The 19,777-nt window shown below is 41.7% G+C and overlaps 2 protein-coding genes across 4 annotated transcripts in view; one reads left to right on the forward strand and one right to left on the reverse strand.

The window, feature by feature from the left end:
• Nucleotides 1–19,777, forward strand: part of CMSS1 (cms1 ribosomal small subunit homolog) — a 361,068-nt gene that overhangs the window by 186,988 nt on the left and 154,303 nt on the right. Inside the window, exon 2 of one of the 2 annotated variants that reach the window (XM_043538602.1) lies at nt 4,206–4,255. The exons of the other annotated variant lie outside the window; for it this stretch is intronic. The gene's annotated coding sequence lies outside the window, so the exon portion shown is untranslated. The remainder of the gene's footprint in view (nt 1–4,205; nt 4,256–19,777) is intronic. 2 annotated transcript variants of the gene reach the window in all.
• Nucleotides 1–19,777, reverse strand: part of FILIP1L (filamin A interacting protein 1 like) — a 284,630-nt gene that overhangs the window by 171,143 nt on the left and 93,710 nt on the right. The gene's annotated exons all lie outside the window — the stretch shown is intronic.

Raw genomic sequence — 19,777 nt, forward strand, 5'->3', positions numbered from 1 at the left:
GTGACATGTTTTGCTGGCATAAGCACTCGTGCACAATGCTATGACAGTGAGAGAGCTTCTCCCACTGACGTCGCTACTGCTGCTCATGGAGGTGGTTTTATTATGTCGACAGGAGAGCTTTCTCCCGTCGGCATAGAGCTATACGAACAATCTTACGGAGCGCAGCTGCATCAGTACAGTTGTACCCTATAAGTTTGCTTCTGCAGACATGGCCTTAGGCTATGGCCGCACTACAGAGCGTACGCTGGTAGTGCGGACATAGCTGCTGCCTCTCGTGAAGGTGGAATTATTAAGCCGACCAGAGAGCTCTTTTTCGTTGGCTTAGACTGAGCATCTTCACCAGATGTGCTATAGCAGTGCAGCTGCGCCAATGTTAATTTGTAGTGTAGACCTCCCCTAAGAGGGGAGGGAATTTCCCATACCAGAAGGAGTTTGAAATGAAGGACACCCAGAAACTGAGGGCCAGCATCAAGGTGAGGTGCTGTCTGTGAAATGCTCGATCCCCTTTCTGGTGGAGGTACACTGGGAAACTGTTCAGATAAAATAGATAACATATTAGCAAAGGGAATCTAGTTAATACAGAAGTGTAAAACGTGAGGTTCTGTCTTTGTTTATTTTTTTTTGTAACTTGCTTTTCCCTGACTATTTCATCTTTGAATCTGTGATTTTTCTATCAAATAAAGCATTTGTTTATTTTTATCTGAAGCAGGTCACTTTTGTGTAGAGTGTGTGTGTCAAAGTGAATTGATAATTCGGGGCAGGTTTCAGTCTTTTGGGGGTGATGAACCAGATGGAAAAATGTCTGAGTGTCTGGTAATTAAGAACTGGGGGTAAATGGATTTGGGGAGACTCAGAATTGGAAGGGCTGTTGGGGTCACCCTGCAAAGAGTAACTAGGATGGTGGAAGCCAGGGTGAGACTTCTGTGGTGGCTTGGGTTTGTAGCAGCATAGCATTAAGGCACTCTAAGTAAAAAGGCAGGTGCGGACAACACCCCTTATTGGTCTGGGTGATCCCCACAATGTCACAACAAAGCTTGTCAGTTGTGCTGGTAAGGGTACCTGCTCCAATCCATATGTTATCTATGTGCTCCATTTTGGGAAAGGAGTGAACAGCAAAGACCAAAACACCTGTATGAAGTGATCTAATTACTATGCATCCTTTGACACCAGGAGATCCAAAAGTCATCCTTGTGTCCACTTCTTCTTGAGTTCTGTGCAAAGCTTGGGCTTTTTCAACACATCTAATGACACATCTTTGCTACTTCACCATTGGAAAACCCTCCAGTAAGGAGGAGAGTTTGTGTTGGGTATGCTCCTGCACTCTAAAGTGTGTTTTGAACCATATATTCAAAGAGGAATTTTACAAGTGACTTCCTATTAGATGCTATGTTCAGAAACTTTTTCCATGGAGGCACAGGGGCATCCACCAATCACCTGGTTTTTCTTTCATACAATCTTAAATCCTGTCTGGCGTGGTCTTTCTGCAATTTTCACAGAGTTACTGTTGTCATATCTGTCAAAGACTTTGATTACAGAATTAGCTTTGTCATATCCTTTTAGAACATGCCTCAAGTACTCAGCGACCAATTAATCAAATGTGTGGAATTTGTCTCCAGCCATAATTTGTATGACAGTCCTGACGTCTGATGTACACTGTGGTTTCTTTGTTGTATGCTCTTAGCTCATGGTTTCTTTCAGTTTGAGCTTCCAGCTGATTCCTTAATTCAACTTTGTCTGTTTGTTTCGTTGTGCCATCAGCATGGAAGAGGGACATAGATTCAGGTTGTATTGGATGATTAAGAACAGTTGCAATTGAAATGTCATCTTTGCATCTTGGTAAGGACAGGGCTCAGCGGAAAACAATTTCTGGACTGATAGCTGCTGTGATTGTCTCTCCGTTGCTAGGCTTAAATTTGATTATCTTGGCCATGTCAGCAAATGTTTGAATGCCAGAATTTGAGACTGGGCTGAAGAAGCTGTAGTGTCCCCTCAGGATCAAATACACCTCTCACAAATCTCTCCATTTGTTCTTCACCAACATCTGCTATTTTCCGTAGAGACCCTTGTATATATGATGTTACTTGCAGTCCAGTAGACATGTTGTTAATTACCTCTGGAAGTGATTCAAGGTCAAACGGGTTTGTCATATTGTTGACGATATGGTTGGTAAGTACTGTAACATGCTTTTCATCCATCTTCAGTGCAGAGACAAGGGCTTGTTTGTGGACTTTGTCCTCACAACTACTTGTTAGGCTACTTTGTTCTCTCATAACTTTTTCATATTCATAATATGCAACTGTGCACTGTCATCTCTAACACTGATACTGATCTGTGTATAACTATCACTGAATTAAAAAGCTAGTTTCAAGAATATTTCAAAGGATAGTGCTGCATGTGTAGGCAATTACAAACTGGAACCTTTACCAGGCATACTAGATGCTACATTGTATGTACAAAAGCTTACAAATAGAGCAGCATTACATTAGGAATTCACATACATTTATATTTACCCACTCTGCAGTACAAACTGAGGGCATGCAATCTACTGCTACTGGTGCACAGCCTTCGGTGTGAGACTGATCTGGTTATCAAATTTTAGATGAAAATATAGAAAACTTGTGAGATACTTTAAGAATTAAGAATATGCGATGTGAAAACTCTTCGTGTTAGTATATTGCAAAATGTTGATATTTACCATTTTCGCCACATGTTAAACAGCATCATCATTTCTGGGAGAAAAAAAAACTTGCTCATGCAAAACCAGTAAAAATCTTTTAATACATTGTCTTTTGGTAGCTTTGACCAATAAACATCACATTAAGGTATTGAAATTAACTTAAATAGTAAAAACTGTAGTCGGTCATGTTGCAGTGTTTCTGGAACTATCTAAAAAAGGACATTTTCTCATTTTGGGTACCATTGTTGTACCTCTCTTACAGGCTTATGGCACCACATGATAGCTCTTCATCATACCTCATCTAAATGGACATAAAAATAAGCTTTCAAATAATGTATGATGTGGGTGTGTGAAGTATGGGTACATTAAATTCCAAAAATATGGCCCGTTTTGGAGACTTGCCTCACACCTACTATATCAAGGAGGAACAAATAAACAAAGCCTCCAAAACGTCCTTGCTTATGGAGACTTTAATTTCAAATCAAGTATAGGAACAATCCTGTTCGGATTTTACTGTGCATTTAGTCACAGGTTTCATATGACCCTGTTCATAAAACATACTTTCCTTTCACTAAAGACCACTGGTTGCAGAATAACTAATGCTCGCTATGAGTATTTAGGAACTGCAAAGAGTTTTCAAAAGCAAAAAGAAGCCAAGATTAATAAACACAATTTTAAAAATTATTTTTAAAGAGGAAAAACTGATTTTTCTTAACCTGTAATAAGTAGAGCTGGTTGACATTTTTCATTTTGAAACTTTAAGAAACATTTTTGGAAAACTAACACTTTTGTGAAAAAAAATCAATGTTTTAAAAATTGTCTGATTTTTTTTCAACAAAAAATGAAAACTACAGGTTTATGTGTGTGTTTTGGTCCACAGCCCATTTTCTCACTTTGCCACTGGAAAAGAAGGGAGTGGTGCAGTGAAAATGTAATTAGCTACAAAACAAATTACTTTGATCAGCGTTGTTTACAAAAGTTGACAATTATTTGGACTCAAACTTCAAAATTCAGCGTGGCTAGGACAAGCAAAGACACTGTGAGACATATGCCTCATGATTGCATATAAGAGCCCATGCACACCTGTCTGAATTCAAATAAATATATAGTATTGCTAATTTTTTAAACACCGTAAAATCTGAATGAAGGACCTTCATCTCCAGCAGGCAAGCTTCTCTCTTAAGTGACCACCTCGAAGTCTCCACATGTGGTTCTCAGTTGTTTTGTCTGAATTTTAGTTGAAAACCCACCTCTATTAAGTAACCTTTTTTTTTTCAGACTGGTCCCTTGGGTTTCATTGTACTAATACAAAATTTCCTTTATTGATTGTTTGTATATATTAGCAGTCTCCCTGTTAATGTTAATTACTGTGTCAAAAAAATGGCAATTTCCTGTTCTGCTGTTAGCTTCTTGTTTTCTTTGGGTTGTTCCATGGTTGTCATGATATCCACAATTCATTATTTTGGAATTACTGGTGTTTTTAAACTGTGATATACAGAGTAATGATTTTTACTTTTCTTAATTGTAGGTAAGAACACTTCTTGCAGTGCTTTTGCCCTTGGTGGAATTTCTCGTTTGGTAAAGTATTAACCTATCTCTATTAAAAGCTTTGACATTTTACCTTTCTGCTTTTCAAAGTGGGGCTTGCCTTAGTAACGGCACATGGTTCTCTGAATCATAGCAAAAAACATGAGGACAAGATGATTACCAAGTAATTATACATGTTCTTAAATGCTTGTTATAAGAGCATTTGAAGTTTCATAGCAATGCTTTTGTTGGTTTTCATCCCCATTTTCTGTGTTAAAAAAGTAGCATATTAGAGGAGTTTATAATTAGCAGGTACAGATGAGGCTGTAACTTGTTTAGGCCCTAATTAAATGAGATATTAAGCACATGGGTAGTATAGGATTACTCTTTTGCTTAAAGTTAATCACATGCTTCAGTACCTCACTGAATCGTGGTTTTAATGATGAGACAAAGGGTTGCAAAAGCAGGATTTCAAACTCTTGCTCTTTTGAGTAGAGAACTCTGATAGGCCATTATTTTATGGATACTTCAGCAATGGAAGGGACCTCTCTGCTATATTTCTCCTCCCCCTTCAATCCCCCCAGTTATTGACTCTAGAATTAGCTATTGTATGTTGTGATGATAGAATTCTAGAGACAAGACCATTCATTTAGAAGTTGCCACTGGTTTTCCTAATGAGAGGAGAATTGATACATTGTGGAGAGTATAAACTATAAATACGATTTCCTGTGTATTGGACACAGTTTGCCAGTTGCTGGAAACTTTTTTAGAAAAGAGATCTTGTCTGGTTACAATTCACAATTAACGTATGGAAATTGACTTTTGGTTGAGAACAGCAGGCCATTTCTTTTTGCCAAGGATACTGTACATTGGTACATAGTATTGCAGTGCTGATGTTTGTTTTTTCTATATGTATATAGTTTTAATTAATCATCGAGAGGCCCATGCATTAGGTAATGCTGGAAAGAGACATTTTAAATCCTGTAATTCTTCATAAAGAATTATGGAAACACTGATACTGCTATCTCCTTGGTCAAAACTATGTGTCACTTGGACAGTATGTAGCTGTTTGCATCTGAGGCAAGTGAGAGCACATTTTCTGCACTTCTGAATACCGTGTATTCCTCAGGGTTTTGTATGTTTATAGAGGACTAAAAATAAAATAAAGAAGTAATGTAATACATGCTGGGAAATGAGATCTCCTCGTCTTTAAACTATACCATCTGAATTTTCATATATTTTAGGGCTAAAAGAGACCATTATGACTATATAGTTTGGCCTCCTGCATAGCGCAGGCTAAAGAACTTCATCCAATAATCAAATGATTATTGGAAAAGACTTAACTTGGAATTTAGCCATAGCACTCCATTAAAATCAATGCAACTTGTGTGGCTAAGTTCTCTAATGCACTGAAGATATAGGTGTGCGTCTTTCCTATCCTTCCATCTGCTAGATGATTTGATGGTGTTCTCAGGTTAACACTGGAGGCTACGAGACAAATTCTGGGAGCACATTGTTCATCGTTGCCAACAGAAGCACATGCATAGCAGGAGGAGGAGCAAAGGGCAGGAGATTTTCATGCTGATCTTTGCTGGTGCCAAAATCTTCAAGCCCTACCTCACCTAAGGAACATAGTCTTCCCATTTGGCTTTTGTACATACGTATATCCCTGACCTGGCCATGTCCCTTACGCTCAGCTTCCCTCCTCTGCAGATTATTTCTGCTTCTACCAAAACTATCTGGATGAGTTTGTGGTAGGGATGATGGAATGTTCCTCCTGTGACAGGGACCCCATAACCCTGTAATATTGGTGAGCATCTGTTCTGGGTTGTGTAAGAGTAGAGGCAGCATTTGGCCTCAGATGCATGTACAGTTGGTATATGTATGCTATGCACAGAGTACAGATATATATCATAAGAGTGTGTGTAATTTTCTCTAACCTGTATTCCAAGGGTGGCCAAACTGCGGCTTGTGAGCCAGATGCGGCTCTTTTACAGTTAAAGTGTGGCTCGCGGAACCCCCCGCCCCCATTCTCCACCTGCCACACTGGGGAGGAACTCGGGGCTTCTTCTCTGTGGTAGGGTGATGGGGCTAGGGGCTTTTGCCAGAGACCACTGGTGCCTGCTGAGAGTGGGGTGTGGGGGCACAATTTAAAGGTTCAGCCCCCCCCCCCCCTCCCCCAACAGCTTGAGTCATGCCCCCAAGCAGACCCTCCCTTTTACCCTCAGCGGCCCCTCCCTACAGCTCCTAGATGTTTGCTGCTGTCCCTCCCTAGGGCTGCAGCTCCCAGCTTGCTGGCTCCAGCAGCTGCCGCACAGGGAGGGGGCCTGGCAGCACCAGGTGACCGAGTGGGGCCAGCAAACCCTGGCAAAAATCGGCTGTGGGAGGGAATGACGTGACCCCACATGTCCCCCATGTGTCACCTCTGGCTTCAGCCCAGTGTGGGAGGGGTGTCTCTGGGCTTCAGCCCCTGAGAGATGCCTGCCAGAGTGCAGGGCTTAAGCCCTGAGCCCCGGCAGGCGTGCCCTGGCTCTCAAACTTCTGAAAATTGTCCTGTGAGATTCGGAGGGTCAGTTAGTTTGGCCACCCCTGCTGTATTCAGTTAGCTTTTAGTCTACAATATGTTTTCTTTTGGTCTGGCTTTCTGTAAGCACAGATAGGATAGAGGTGATTCTATGAAGAATTGTAAGACTTTTGTGAGGGCTGTTTTCTCTATGGTTTATGTGGGTGCTCTACTGGGTGTAGTCCAGATAAAAAGAAAGCAATTAGAAATCCAACAGCCTGAATACAGCAGTCTGATTAAGCTGTAATCCTGCTCTCTGAGTGATACCCATTAGACTGAAACAACCATTTTCCCTCAAAACAAACAAACCAACAAACATTTTAGGAGGAATTCATTATGTAGCTCATAATCGTAAAAAAAAAAAAAAAAAAAAAAATTACATGAGTATAATCCAAATCCTTCACATTAAAATGTGATCTTTTAAATTTTACTCTAAATATTTTGGTTTCTTGTTTTCAATGTTCAGGGGATATCCTTATTTTGTACAGACAGTATCTCTTGCTAATATGTTGAAAGAGTTAAATCCAAACTTAAATTATTAATATATTACATCAGTTGTCCTATAGCACTTATATTTTCTAGTAGGATACTAATTTACTGCCAGAAACATGACTCAGAAGATCAATAGCAAGCAATCTGTACAAGTTAACACAAGAGAATGAAAATACGTCATTTGATAAGCATCAGGCTTCAAAAGCACGTTACGAAAATAGGGCTGTGGGTTTGCTCTAGGGAGATCACCTCTTTTAATTTTTACTATTGCTTGCAGAAGTAATTTTGGGAAATCTTGGGGTTTTGTTAGAAGATCACTGGCCACTTACTGGGGAACCCAAATGCTATCCTTTAATGACGATTATTCGTTATGTTTCTGTCCAGACAAGTAGTCATTTCAAACCAAATTTGCTTTACAAACTAGTTTATGGCACACAGTAACAGAACGGAGGCTTCAGGTTTGTGTCCTTGATTCTTTTAATTGCAAATCAGACTAACAGGAGCAATAGTTCCCAGATTAGATGTTGGTCATGGTTTAAAAAATGGTTTATATCAGGAAGGCAGGTGTTTGAGGGAAATGGTGGAAGAGCTTGAGAGAAGATCTTGATTCAATAATTATGGGCCAGAACATATCCCTGATTGGGTTATTCCCACATAGGGGCAGAGAAACTTCATGAGATTGTACAGTCAATGGAAATCATCCCTAGAAGTGTGTGGGGGTTTGCACTCCTCATGGTAGGTAGCCTGGAATTTCACTCTCTTAAACCAGCAAAAACCTACAGATCCACAGCAAGTCCTTTGCCTTCACACAGGGTCCCAGCTCCCCTGAGGCGCTCTGACTGTATGAGTCCCTGACCATCCCAAAACTTGCCCAGAAAAAAGAAAGGTGTTCTTAGCTGCAGAAAGGAAATCCTGAAAAGCTGATCCACAGGTTCAACTTGAGTTTACTCCCATTTTTTTTCTTGAAGGGGAAGGGGAATGCAATATTATGGAGAACAACCGTTCCAGCCTTTCCCGTACATGGGTCCCAAGACCTGCACAACTTCTGCAGAAAGGGTTTGGTGGGATTGTGGAATTAGATTAACGATGGAACGGAAGTCTCTTCCTCCCACCCTTATGCTACCTGCTCATATAAGGAGTTCTACAGTGCATCCCTGCAGTATGGTTTTTAACAGGAAGTCTGACCCTCATTGTTTTCTGAAAACTCTTATAATGTTGTTTGTTCTCTGTTTAAATAAGGACAGGTGGAAAAGGATAAGGAGAGTGTGAATATTGGGTTTGGAGTCCATTTTTCTTTAGCAGATGATTTGCAGTTCTGTGTTTGCTGCCTGTTGAAACGGTGATAATATGAATTCCGATTGGTGGAGATTAAGGGTGTGATTGTGTACAGCACAGGTGTGGCACACAAAATAAAAAACGATGAGCAGAACCCGATCCTGCATTAATGAGTGCTCGTGTGCAGCCACCAAACTACTCGTGCTTGGAAGGAAGAATAAGGCCTAAGAGTGAAGCACATAGCAAACCACCTCATAAGCTATCAAGACTATACATAACTCCATGTCTCCTCAGATGCTGTCAAGGGGCTTGAGACTTACTGCTGCTTAAATTGTAGGACTACGCCTAACACTTGCCATTACTTGCTCTAGTACATAGCCTGCATAAACACCTGAGCTGAAGTGCAATAGATCTGTGTTTCCTGCTGTGCCCCACCAGGGACGTGTGGGAGCAAGGCTTGCGAAGGAGAACAAAAGGGAAGAAAATTGAGTAATGTTGTGCCTTTCAAGTAGCTTGCAGCCCTGTGAACTTAGCTGCTGGTTTGTAGGCGACTGTGCCTGTGCACCTGACTCTAGATGAGAATTAGTAAGAAAATATGACTTGGATTATTTCTAGAGGTCAGATCCTTTTGAACATTCTGTGCAAGTGACTCCAGATTCACTATTGGCCTTAACACTCTACCTTGCCAACATTCCTCCAGTTCTGTTTGTCATGACTAGTGCATGTTGGGTGTAATGTTATCTTGAACTAAAATATGTCCAGCAAAAGTTTGGAAGGATTCTTCTGTCCACCTGCTTACTCTGCATGTACTTGCAAGAAGTCCATTTGCCATGTCTTTGTAAACATTTATGCACTACATTAGATAGTCTTGAGTGTGGTTTGGTTCATTTTGACACCTAATAAATTACAATATTACAATAAATTAAAACTCTTCCATGATTTTCATTGGTTAACATTTGGTACAACAGATGTCAGAATTAAACTGGTACTGAACTAACATAGACATGTGTCTCCTTTTCTGTGTATTCCCATTTCTTCTAGGTTGCTGTATTATGCCTTTTATAGAAAGCTAGCTCTTGGGTTATTGGCTTAATATTTCAAACACTGCATTTGTTGGTGCAATTGATGAGTAAAATATATATATATATAATATGTTTTTATATATATATATATTTGAAAACAACCAGTAAAAATAATGAACAAAACTCAAGGTTTAGGGGAAAAAGCCCTTATTGTTTAGCAAAGAAACCTATCTCTAAACTCATGCTTTTTATGAAATTGTATTTGGCTTTTGATTTGACATCTTGTACATAGTAAATGATTGTTGCACTAGCAGCAGGATATCTAGCCATTCAAAAAGCTTCTTGCATTTCCACTAATGGAGACCTTAGCTGGATAGCATCCTTCAGTTGGACTTCAGATGTTTTGACGTTTCATAAACTTCTGCTTTCAACAAAACCCACAATTAAAAAAAAAAAGATAGTGGGTCACAGATGATCAGTATATGCAGAGAAGATTTGGTAACAACCTAACTAATAAGGGCTTTTCGCTTTGAGTTGATTGCTCTGGTTTGACCAAGTTTTTGCTATAATCTGTTCAAAAAGTGATAGTAAACCTAATTATTTCTAATAATTTACCCATCACAAAGTATTGTTCCTTTGTTTTCATTTTTTTAAAAAATATTGCTTGTCAAAATGCTATGACGACTAGTTGGTTTTCAGCAAACAGAGCCTAGCTCTGAAAAGACAGTATATCTGAAAGTTGAACATGGATGGCAGTCCTTGGCATTGGAAGGAGTTAGAAACCACAGATTGTTTTCTCATTGGATGAAGAGCTTAAAGCAGTGTAAAGTTAATTGAAGAATTCCTTGAAAGTGAAGTCAGACTAAAGTAAAAGCTTCAGGTCTGTAATTTAGTAAATGTGAAAGCTCTGTAAGCAGCAGTGAAGCTAAAAAGGATTGAAAAGAACATATTTTAGTAAACATATCTGGTTTGTGTTATGAATTGTCCTGTTTTAATTATTTGTCTGAATAATGTAGATATGCAGTAGGATCTCTAATTAGGTGAAGTTTGATTTATTGAGCTGGCCCTATATAAACCATGATGTCATGCTGAACTGCACAAAATTACAGCTCGGCTCATGCAGTTTAAAATGATTATTTTTAACTTTGGAATGCTTCACTTTTGTGTATCTTGGTTTTTAGCTTCATGAACTTAAGACAATTTTTTTTCTCCGACCAAAATGTTTTGTTGCAATTTAATCAGCATGAAAGAACTATTGCAGTGGACTTTGATGCACTGTCTTTACAATAAATATTGTTGTTAATTAAGGAGAAAGGGGCAGAAATGTATATGTTAGCTGTCTGAGTGATTGAGGAATAGGAACAATAGGTACTGAATCAAAGTTTGCCAAGTGTCTAGATGTTGATTGTATCTGTAAGTATAGGAAGGAAATCCAGGATCTACAAAGCATGAAGTAATGCATAGATTTGCCATGGGAATTTAAATGTGTACTCAGGATTGTCCAAGGTGTTGATAACCTTATGACAGTTGCTAAGCACCCTCAGCTGTTACGTTGGAGATGAGGCAGTTAGTATGTTCCAGTACTGGGAACCAAATTATGAATTTTCATTCTGCACATTAAATTTACGGTAAACCTGAAATTCTTGGTGCTGCTGCCTAAAACTTGCACTCTCTGTTTCTATCTTTAAGAGTCTTAGCATGCTTTTGATGCTATAAATGAAAATAAAAATATTCAAGATTTGGACTGCATTGTCATCTCATGTAATACTACTGAGTATACGTAGAAACTCTTATGCAGTGGGGGCTAATTCTGAAGCCCCCTTACTCAGATGTTGTTTGGTATTTTCTTATTTCCCACTGGCTTCCATGGTAGCTTAGCCTTTGTAACCACTGAGTCAGAACTAGGATCACCCCACCCAAATCAATATCCAGGAAGAGAGCAGGGGGCCTTCCACACTTGGATCTTCCCACTTTTTGATGGAAAGGGGGAATCAGTCATGTCTATGATATTGTTCTTTCCTCTCTCGGGGTCTTGCAAGGGTCCCTCTACAGGGAAGTGAAGATGGGGGCCAGAGGGTACACACAATGTTTCCCTTCCAGCCCCATTAAACTTAGTCAGCAATGACAATGCAACCTAGGACTTGCTAATCTTTTCTTTGGCTGTGCTGGGACAGCAGTGGCCAAAGAGAGTACTTGATAGCATGAGTGTAATGGAGCTGCGATGCCAGGGATAAGATCCAGAGCTGATGATGGAGACATGACTGCAGATGCCCCAGGATATGCCGTGTTAGGGGGCAGGCCCTGCGGTCTTTCTTCACAGTGGGGGAGGCAAACTCTACTTCCCCAGTGAGATGCGAGGGGGATTTCCAAGAGGGGAACCTCACAGAAATTTCTTCCCATGGGTTTTACTTGTGGGAGGTGGTGGTCTGGCCCTGAAAAATCACTTCAGGATAGAGCCCTGTGTATGTTGAAAATAATGGACCTTGCTTAAGTGAATGCAAATCTGTAATGTGATGAGGACCCTTAATTATACAACAGCTTACTGTATTTATGTCATATAAATTATATATAAACTGTATATCAAAAAGGTTCATAAACAGCCATAGGACTTCTTGGTGCAGTTTTTAAAAGGTCTTTTAAAATCAATGTCACTTTTTACAGTTGGTTGTTTTTAAATGTATGACCACTTGTTAGCCCTTCCACTACTTTGTTTCAGTTTAGTTAATGAGGTTTAGAGGGGATGCTGTGTAGGAGAAGAAAGGAGCATGTAGTATAGATGGTGTCAGTTAAGATAAATGGATGAAAAATGCGTGCCAGTTTACTAACAAATGGTATGTACAGTGGAAAGAAAGTCTGTTTGTCTCTGAGTTCAGTTTAGGAAAACATCTATCCCTTATTTGTTTTGACTGCCAAAAGTTGCCAGGCAAACAACAAACTGAACCATTTAGAATAGGATTACTATTTAATCTTTTGAGTGCCTTCAGATATCCAATGAACAGTCAGCGATATGGTATCTATAATTCCTTGATGCTGTTCTATCATAATATTGACAGAAATTGGAGAATTGTAACATCATGCTTAAGAGTTTCCATTTCTTTTATTCCAATTCCAAAATAGATTTTGCACAGAGGCTGAAATATTCCCAGGGAATGACCATCATTACACCAGACAGAGGTCAGCTGGCTTCTGGTTTAGAGACAATCAGGTTAAAGATTAGTGATAGATTTCAAATAATTCCATTATTAGATTCATGTGCTCTGTTGTGATAGGAACACAAAAAAATAGTTAAATGTGAACCATTATCTAATTAAGAGATTGTGTGAATGGAACCTTGTCATAGGATAGTGGGGTCCAGCGACTGGACATTGATCCTATGGTGCTGCTCAATTACAGTGACTTTATCATTTGTGTGTTTGTTTGGATTTTTTTATAATGCTGACATTGGGCTTGGGCCCAGAGTTTGCTGTTGATCCTGTACCACAGCCTGCTCTGGAACTGGTTTCAGAAAGAGAGTCACTTCATGCTCCTCACTTGGAGCCTGTTGCTGGCTCACAGCAGTCCCCATGATGGATTCAGGAGACAGCAGGGCACCATTCCGGCTGGCAGGTCGTCATGCACCATGGCTGGTTCCATGCTGAGCTCAGTGCCCAGCCCCCGTCGAACTAATAAAATAGGCATGAGATTGGCGAGTTGCCAGAGGTGCGGTTCCGGTCCCTGGTCTTCTGGTACTCACTCTTGAGCTGCTTAATCCACTCCCATCACGGGTTCACTGGTTAGGTAAATTTGCAAAGCTGTCAGCTTTTTAGCTATCTGCTGGTACGCATGGTCATCCCTGGTACCATAGGTTAGCGTGATTTGTGTGTAGACCAAAGCCAGGTTAGGCTTGAGCCTGAGTCTGAGCCTGGGTTTACATTGCAGTGTAGACATACCCTAAGAGACATAGAAGAGAAGGCCTAGTCCGTGCCTCGAGGACTTTAAAATCTAAATCAATGTACCGGTAGAATCATAGAATCATAGAAATCAGGGTTGGCAGGGACCTCAGGAGGTCATCTAGTCCAACCCCCTGCTCAAAGCAGGACCAATCCCCAGTTTTTGCCCCAGATCCCTAAATGGCCCCCTCAAGGATTGAACTCACAACCCTGGATTTAGGGTAATTGTTTGTTATAGACCAAATGACTGATACAGATGTACTCATTTTGTCTGATAGCTTTTTATCTGACATTTGACTGCTGTGTTGTTGTTTATGTATTTGTTCATTTTGTATTACCATAGCACCTAGGAGCCCCAGTTATGAACCAGGACCTCATTGTGCCAAATGCTGTAAAAACATTGAATAAAGCACTTACTGTAAGATTGTCAGTTTATTGTATATTGGAACAAGTTACCTAGGAACATGGTGGATTCTCCATCAATCGAAGTCTTTAAATTAAGACTGGATATCTTTCTAAAAGGTATGTTATAGCCCATAAGACATTATGGGCTTGATGCAGAAATTACTGGGTGAGGTTCTATGCCCTGTGTTTATACAGAAAATTATACTAGATGGTCATTATAGTCCCTCCTGGCCTTAAAATTTTGGAATCTGGTTGCTGGATCACACAAGATCTTCTAAAACCATTCTCTGTGTGAAATAGGACCAGACAGTAGTATCACATCTGTGAAATTCTGCTTCTTGCTATAAAGCCAGTGGAGATGGCATGGTGATGAGTGACAGTGTAAGAGCCTAGTTTGGTAGGAATTAAACACACTCCTAGATAACTTTGAAATTGTTGAAAGATCACCAACTGTAGGCACTTAAATTACAGTGTTTTCGGTAGCTTCCCTTTCATTTCATTTCACAATTTAAGGAAGTCTAGCAGCACTTGGGGGGGAAAAGACTCTCTGCTAATGTGTGAATGAAGCTATTTGGTCGGCATTTAGGCAAACAAACCACACTGGCGGTAGTGCATGAGGCCGCTCCAAGGAAGTTGAGAGAAAAACTTCAGCTACGGGAGCTCTCTGAATGTGAAATCACCATGGGTATGTCTCCACTGCAATTAAAAACCCGCGGGCTGGCCTGTGCCAGCTGACTCAGGCTTGCGGGGCTCAGGCTCAGGGGCTGTTTAATTGCGATGTAGACATCTGAGCTCAGGCTGCAGCCCAAGCTCTGGCACCGTCCCACAGCCTGGGGTCCGAGAGCCCAGGCTCCGGCTGCAGTGTAGACATACCCTAATGCGACATTCAGTGAAGGGCAGGGGAAGGAGTGGCTCTAACAGTAACATAACATCAGTGGGCCTCTTGGTGTTGATCACTAAAGCCATTGTCTAGTGGAGGAGTTGAAGGGATACTTTGCCTCTGCTGGTACCCCCTCAAGCTGTGCCAGCTCTGCAGCTTAAAGTTGTGGTTCCCTGCTGCACCTAGGGATCCTCTGACTTCAACTAGCGTTTCGCCTGAGTAAGAACTGCAGGATTTGGCCCAGTCGTTATATCTGAGTTTAGATGGCAATATTAAATGCTTCGCATTCATTTAACCTTACAATACCTCCTCTAAGAGGTAGGTTTTCACAGTTGCGGAAACGGACAGACAGATGATGTGACTTGCCCAGAGCGGCAGAGGGAGTGTATTTCAGGATAAACTCCTGTGGCCCTGGCTCTGGACACCATGCCGCTAGAAATTCGTAAAGTACTCAAACTTCATGTTGTCTTTGCCCAGTTAGAACACTGTAATTTAGAATAGTTTCTAAACAGAGCAGACATTTGTAGGTATCTCTGCATAATCCACATCTGCTAAATATAAAAGAACTACAGTTAAGCAGTCATGTAAATAAAGGATATAATGCCGTTCTGAGGTTCTGGTAACTTCATAACCCATGTGAGAGCTGCTATCATTCATTTATTGCCAAACTCCCAAAATGCAATTTTCTTCTTGCAGTTTTTTCCTATTTCAAGTACCAGAAAAGTTGTGTTGTGCATCAGTGTGACACATATTGACAGTAATCTCTGTGTCCTCACATGAATAGTGTGATTTTAAGTGCACACAACTGCTCTGCTTGACTTTTTTTAGTCATCATCCATATATTGTAGTTGTATAACATGCTGCAGTATGCAATTATATCACATATTTATTACACAAAAAGATAAGGATTTCAGTCAACTGCCGCTCAGGAAACTCAGCACAATGATATCCTTACGAACCCTACATGAGCTTACAATTACATCACTTCTCAGAACAATTAGTCATTTTTGTCCCACACCCTTAAATAGTTACCACGCTGAAACTGTCCTTCAGGCAGTTTTTACTTTGTGCCCCTCCTCAACAGAATCCTGACAGAATGTTCAAGGAGGCAGGAGTGGAGAATTCCCAACCCTTATGAAGTGTGAGAGAGGTTGGATGTTTACATGCAGTGTTGTGTAGGAGCTTCTGTTGCCTTGCCCTGGAATAGGCCCTAAATTTACATTCACAGAATGGCATGTTCACAGTGAACAGCCTTTGCACTGATGAAAGGCTTCAGATCCACTTCAGTTAACCACCCACAAAGGCAAGCCATTAATGGCCTTGTCTGCTGTGAACATTATCCTCTAAGAAAGAGAGAATTCTAAAATGGCTTTATTGAAAATGACAAAAATGGATAATTTAATTAAACAAATTTATTTTTATGAGATTTTAAAAGGATGCTTTTATTTTTAGTAAACAGGTTTTAGTGTCTCTGCTTTAAGTATAAAATGTTGATGGAACGGTGTCCGTGTGTGTGGGTGGGTGGGGAAGAAATCAGTAAAACAAGTCCTCTGGTTTTAATTTTGGGGCGCACAGATTAAACACCTAATATGTTGCTCTCAAAGGAAAAATTTTTGTTATGGACATAATATGTACATGCAGAGCAAATGCTGGCTGTTTTACGACTGAATGGTACTAAAATTCTGTTTATTGTCAGCCTTTTCACATATGAATCATGTTACTTAATCCAGATTTCTTTGAAACCACAGCCAGACGTGCAGTATGGATGAACACTCAGAGAAACCGATTGGTGTTATGCACTCTGTCGCTTTTAATTTTGTTTAGTTTAATCATGAATTGACACACAGAGGGAGAAATGTTTATTTCCATTATCCATATATTAAGAGGTACAAGTTGAGGTAATGCTGATTAAAGGGTCACAGTCAACTCGGAAATCATACTTCTGTCAGAAAAATATTTGCCTTGTATTATTACAAGAAACAGCTAAGTTTATTGTAACCAAAAGATATTGAAGCAGGGACTTTTTGTTGTGTGTTCATACAGCACCTAGCACAATGGGGTTCTGGCCCAGGACTGGGGTTCCTTGGTACTACAGTAATACTACTATTACTACGACTACTACTAATTAGAGAAACATGTCTTTTTGGTTTTTTAGTCCATGATGTGTGCTTGGCAGCCCTGTGTGTGTGTGTGTGAGGTGGGGGAGTCCTATTTCACTGTTTCCCTTGTGTAGTCAGGAAAGAGAAGTAAGTTTCTCCCTTTGTTTTGTATGGGTCTTTCTCACAGTGACAGAGGAGAAGAAAAAGATCAACAAAAATTAGGAAAATTGAGAAACCATAGAAATTGGCAAGGAGAGTAAGGGGCAGGTACCTGAAAACTCATTTAATTTCTTACTTTAAGTGGACTAGATTTGAAGTAGATGGCATCCGTTTAAAAATACAAATATCTTTGATCCTTTCTGTTGGTGGAAGCCTTTTAAACTAAGTTCCTGTCTGCTCTGTAAAAACAACGAGGAGTCCTTGTGGCACCTTAGAGACTAACAAATTTATTTGGGCATAAGCTTTCGTGGGCTAGAACCCACTTCATCAGATGCATGGAGATGAAAATACAGGAGCAGGTATGAATACTTGAAAAGATGGGAGTTGCCTTACCAAGTGTGAGGTCAGTCTAACGAGACAATTCAATTAACAGTAGGATACCAAGGGAGGAAAAATAACTTTTGTAGTGATAATGAGAGTGACGCATTTCAAACAGTTGACAAGAAGGTGTGAGTAACAGTAGGGGGAAATTAGGTTTAGATTTTGTAATGACCCAACCACTCCCAGTCTTTATTCAGGCCTAATGTGATGGTGTCCAGTTTGCAAATTAATTCCAGTTCTGCAGTTTCACTTTGGAGTCTGTTTTTGAATGTTTTTTTGGTTGAAGAATTGCCACTTTTGGGTCTGTTGAGTGACCAGGGAGATTGAAGTCTTCTCCTACTGGCTTTTGAATGTTATCATTCCTGATGTCAGATTTGTGTTCATTTATTCATTTGCATAGAGACTGTCCAGTTTGGCCAATGTACATGGCAGAGGGGCATTGCTGGCACATGATGGCATATATCACATTGGTAGATGTGCAGGTGAACGAGCCCCTGATGGTGTGGCTGATGTGGTTAGGTCCTATGATGGTGTCCCTTGAATAGATATGCGGACAGAGTTGGCACCGGAGTTTGTTGCAGGGTTTGGTTCCTGGACTGGTGTTTTTGTTGTGTGGTGTGCAGTTGCTGGTGAGTATTTGCTTCAAGTTGGGGGGGGCTCTCTATATGCGAGGATTGGCCTGTCTCCCAAGGTCTATGAGAATGAGGGATTGTCCTTCAGGGTAGGTTGTAGATCCTTGATGGTGTGCTGGAGAGGTTTTAGTTGTGGACTGAAGGTGATGGCTAGTGGTGTTCTGTTACTTTCTTTGTTGGGCCTATCTTGTAGTAGGTGACTTCTGCGTACCCTTCTGGCTCTGTCAGTCTGTTTCTTCACTTCAGCAGGTGGGTATTGTAGTTTTAAGAACACTTGATAGAGATTCTGTAGGTATTTGTGTTTGTTTCTGTCTGAGGGATCGGAGCAAATGCGGTTGTATCTTAGAGCTTGGCTGTAGACCACGAATCATTTTATGTGGTCTGGATGAAAGCTGGAAGCATGTAGGTAGGTATAGCGGTCAGTAGGTTTCCGGTATAGGGTGGTGGTTATGTGACCATCGCTTATTAACACTGTAGTGTCTAGGACAGGGGTGGGCAAACTTTTTGGCCCGAGGGCCACATCGGGGTTGCGAAACTGTATGGAGCGCTGGGTAGAGAGGGCTGTGCCTCCCCAAACAGCCTGGCCCTCGCTCCCTATCTGCCCCCTCCCTCTTCCCGCCCCCTGACTGCCCCCCTCAGAACTCCCGACCCATCCAACCCCCCTGCTCCTTGTCCCCTGATTGCCCCCTCCTGGGACCCCCTGCCCCTAACCGCCCCCCCCGGGACCCCAACTCCCCCTGTTCCCTGAGTGCCCCCCTGACCCCATGCACACCCTCCACTCCCTGACAGCCCCCCCAGAACCCCACCCCCCATCCAACCCCCTCTGCTCCCTGAGTGCCCCGACCCCTTTCCACACACCCACCGCCTGACAGCCCCCCTGCCCAAGACTGCCACGCCTATCCAGCCCCTTCTGTCCCCTGGCTGCCCCCCAGGACTCCCTGCCCCTTATCCAACCCCCCCCCCCCCCCCATTCCCTGCCCCCCTTACCATGCTGCTAAGAACAGCAGGAGCTCGCAGCCCCGCCGGAGCCAGCTCGGGAGGAGCAGCGGGCCAGAGCACTGGTGGCGTGGCGCTGCGGGGGAGGGGCCGGGGGCTAGCCTTCCTGGCCGGGAGCTGAGGGGCCGGGCAGGACAGTCCCGTGGGCCGGATGTGGCCCGTGGGCCATAGTTTGCCCACCTCTGGTCTAGGAAGTGGACCTCTTGTGTGGACTGGTCCAGGCTGAGGTTGATGGTGGGGTGGAAATTGTTGAAATCCTGTTGGAATTCCTCAAGGGCCTCCTTGCCATGGGTCCAGATGATGAAGATGTCATCAGTGTAGCGCAAGTAGAGTAGGGGCGTTAGGGGACAAGAGCTGAGGAAGCGTTGTTCTAAGTCAGCCATAAAAATGTTGGCATACTGTGGGGCCATGCGGGTATCCATAGCAGTCTGTGTGGATGCTAAGGACTAGATTGTGACTAAACCTGGACAGAGGGTGGAGGAAAAGGACACCAAACACTTCCCTATCCATTCACCTCTTTCTTACCCTGCAAAGGGACCAGTCATACTGTCAGGTCTTTTGCAGCCTACCTGAGCAAGCTTCATAGTCATAATTTATCATGGGTGATTCTCCTCTAGTGGTAGCAACACTGGAAACTATAGTGTAGCGCAAAATTGGATGTTTTAATCATTGACTTGTCAAACTCTAAATACATTTGCATTACAGCTTTTCATTGCTGCTACCAGGAGCAGACCTGTTCT

Source organism: Chelonia mydas, chromosome 1 (assembly GCF_015237465.2).
Source record: "Chelonia mydas isolate rCheMyd1 chromosome 1, rCheMyd1.pri.v2, whole genome shotgun sequence".
NCBI lineage: Eukaryota > Metazoa > Chordata > Testudines > Cheloniidae > Chelonia > Chelonia mydas.